The sequence below is a fragment of the Oryx dammah genome, unplaced genomic scaffold (assembly GCF_014754425.2).
Source record: "Oryx dammah isolate SB20612 unplaced genomic scaffold, SCBI_Odam_1.1 HiC_scaffold_4007, whole genome shotgun sequence".
Classification (NCBI taxonomy): domain Eukaryota; kingdom Metazoa; phylum Chordata; class Mammalia; order Artiodactyla; family Bovidae; genus Oryx; species Oryx dammah.
Genome location: NW_024073979.1, coordinates 1 through 3514, shown reverse-complemented (window position 1 = coordinate 3514; position 3514 = coordinate 1). Strand labels below are relative to the sequence as shown.

Sequence of the window (3514 nt, the reverse complement as noted above, 5' to 3'; positions counted from 1 at the left end):
CCCATATATCATACCAGGCACAATGTGATATCTTCAAGAGCGGATGGAACTATTCCCCGTCTCTGATGGTTGTACCAAAAATTCTAACAACTCTAAGACCGAAGTCCTATTCATGTTGGGGTAAATATGACACTGTAATCACCACAAATGGCAGTTCAGGAGCCTGGGCCATGTTAATTTCCCTTCCAAACCCTAACACTACAGAAGGTGCTGAGTCTTACAGAGGTGAGTTTTCAGCACGATCCACATCTCTTTGATGTTTACATCAAACATATGTCTTTGGATTTCTCCCTGGGATCTGACTTAAGGTTGAAGTTCTGTCCCTTTATTACTGAGAAACTAGCATTTTATCCATCCGACTCTCAGTTCAGTTCAGTTCAGTCGCTCAGGCATGTCTGACTCTTTGCAACCCCATGAACTGCAGCATGCCAGGCCTCCTTCTCCATCACCAACTCCCGGAGTCCACCCAAACCCATGTCCATTGAGTCAGTGATGCCATCCAATTATCTCATCCTCTGTCATCCCCTTCTTTTCCTGCCTTCAATCTTTCCCAGCATCAGGGTCTTTTCAAACGAGTCAGCTCTTCGCATCAGGTGGCCAAAGTATTGGAGTTTCAGCTTCACCATCAGTCCTTAAATGAACACCCAGGACTGATTTCCTTTAGGATAAACTGGTTGGATCTCTTTGCAGTCCAAGGGACTCTCAAGAGTCTTCTCCAACACCACAGTTCAAAGGCATCAATTCCTCAGTGCTCAGCTTTCTCCACAGTCCAACTCTCACATCCATACATGACCACTGAAAAAACCATAGTCTTGACTAGATGGACCTTTGTGGGCAAAGTAATGTCTCTGCTTTTGAATATGCTATCTAGGTTGGCTATAACTTTCCTTCCAAGGAGTAAGTGTCTTTTAATTTCATGGCTGCAATCACCATCTGCAGTGATTTTGGAGCCCAGAAAAATGAAGTCAGCCACTGTTTCCACTGTTCCCCCATCTATTTGCCATGATCTTTGTTTGCTGAATGTTGAGCTTTAAGCCAACTTCTTCATTCTCCTCTTTCACTTTCATTAAGAAGCTCTTTAGTTCCTCTTCACTTTCTGCCATAAGGGTGGTATCAACTGCATATCTGAGGTTATTGATATTTCTCCCAGCAGTCTTGATTCCAGCTTGTGCTTCTTCCAGCCCAGCATTTCTCATAATGTACTCTGCATATACGTTAAATAAGCAGGGTGACAATATACAGTCTTGATGGACTCCTTTTCCTATTTGGAACCAGTCTGTTGTTCCATGTCCAGTTCTAACTGTTGCTTCCTGACCTGCATACAGATTTCTCACGAGGCAGGTCAGGTGGTCAGACTCTGCCCATGCCCAATTAGACTTACCTTCAGCTTGTGTGCCAGCACTGCTTCCTGCTCTCTTAGAAGATTTTCTCTTTCCATCTTGAACTTCTCTTTCAGTTGGGCCATATTTTCCTGGTGGCTTCTCTCTTGGGCCTCCAGTTTTTGCTTCTCATCATTCAGTTCCTGTGTTAGCAGATCCTGTTTCATCTCTGCTGCTTGTCTCTTGGTACGTTCCTCTGTTTCACAAAAGTTTTAAAGAAATAACAATTATGCGGAGCTATACCTTCCTGAGCTCAAAGACTAAAATGGCATTAAATTGGTGGGAAGGAGTCTGACTGTTCCTGCTACCACATCCTGCTATCACATCAGACAATCTGCTTCAGCATATGAGGTAGAAGCCCTGATTGGATGTACATAAAACCCAAACTCCCCTGGTTATTTCCACATGTGGCAGAGAGGTTCCACAGAAGAAGGGGAAGCTCTGGTTCCAGGAAGTGTTTGTTCCCACACCTTCCAAAGGGCAGCACAGGAGCCACCTTCCCCTCTGAGAGCTCAGTCTTCCCTGTACCTGCCACGGCCTTGTCCGCATCCGTGAGGGCCTGGTCTGCCTGCAGGATGGCTGCCTCTGCTTCTGCCTGTGACTGCAGGAAGCTCTGGAGGACCTGGTTTGCCTGAGAAAACAACAAGAAGCAAAGACTCATCAGGCAGCAAAGACATAGTGTCTTGTTATGGAAATTATTGTTCAGTGAACCTACAGATTGGACCCTATAAGTTCTTTATCCTTCTTGGGGCCCCACAGTGGTTAAAGACCCTGTAATTCTGTGCAGTTGTACAAACACCAATCCTCTACTGCTTGCAAATGTAGTCTCTGCACATTGTTTTTCTTCTAATGCTTATCTACTCTTTATTAGGATATCATTTACTGACACTCCAACTTGTGGCCTTTACCTCCTCTTCCAGGAAGCATTCTTCAGCTTTATTCTGAGTTCTGAATGGCTTCCAAGAACATAACAGCTGCCCTGTAAGCACTACTACTTGATAGTTGTGTGAACTTGGGCAACTTAGTACATTGTCCCCATGTCATATTTCTCAATTTTATAATAAAGATGATAATATCTCATTTATATTATTGTGAGGACTAAATTGATCATCCAACCAAATCACCTAAGGTACAGTTGATGTAGCGAGTGCTTAACATACTCAGCCATCATCATTATCACCACCACCATCACTGTCACTTATTCCCATCAATGTATAATATAACCATTGTCCCACCATATCCATTGACTATTTACATGTCCTTCTCAGGTAAGACCATAGCTTCTTGAAAATAGCAGCTTTTCTTTAATTTTCCCTATTCTTTGCAGAAAGCCCATTTGAAGCAAATTTCTTTTTAAAATTTTGTTATTTTATTTGTATACAATTTTTAAAGGTTACACTGCATTTAAAGTTACTACAAAATATTGGCTATATTCCCTATACTTTGCAATACATCTTTGTAGCCTATCTTACACCCAATCATTTGTACCTCACACCCTCCCTCCTGTACTGCCCCCACTCCACATTAGTAACCACTAATTTGTCCTCTATGTCTGTGAGTCTTCTCCTTTTGTTATATTTACTAGTTTGTTATAGCTTTGGACATCAAATAAAAGTGACATCATCGGTATTTGTCTTTGCCTGTTTAACTTATTTCTCTTAGTATAAGTCAATCCATATTGCCACAAATGGCAAAATTTCATCCTTTTATTTTTTTAATAACTGAGTAAGTAGCATTCATATATATGCAGTCTCCACATCTTCTTTATCCATGCATCTGTTGATGGATATTTAGGTTGCTTCCATATCTTGGCTATTGTAAATAATGCTGCTATGAACTTTGGGATGCGGGTATCTTTTTGAATTAGTGTTTTGCAAAACCTAGTACATTGTTTGAATAAAAGGAATATTCCCTTTCATCTAGATCCTTGATAATAAGTCCTATCTTTGGGTAAAAATATTTCTGTTTTATTGAAGAGTAGCTAACAAACCATAGATATAAAAGCTGAACATGTAAAGATATTGCCATGCTCTCCTTTCTCTACAAAAGTTATGCTATGGTCTTAGAATTTCAAAAGAACCAACAAAAACCCTTGGTCTCCAATCTGTTATTCTTTCCCAATCCCCTTACTCCTC

General features: G+C 41.1%; 1 long non-coding RNA gene across 1 annotated transcript; it reads right to left on the bottom strand.

Annotated features, from left to right (window-relative positions):
* Window positions 1-1050: 1050 nt before the first annotated feature.
* Window positions 1051-3113, bottom strand: LOC120859883. Its single transcript, XR_005720177.1, has 3 exons — window positions 1908-3113; window positions 1378-1575; window positions 1051-1087 (listed from the first exon to the last, which is right to left on the bottom strand). It is a non-coding gene; the product is annotated as an uncharacterized LOC120859883 (long non-coding RNA).
* Between the last annotated feature and the right edge of the window lie 401 nt (window positions 3114-3514).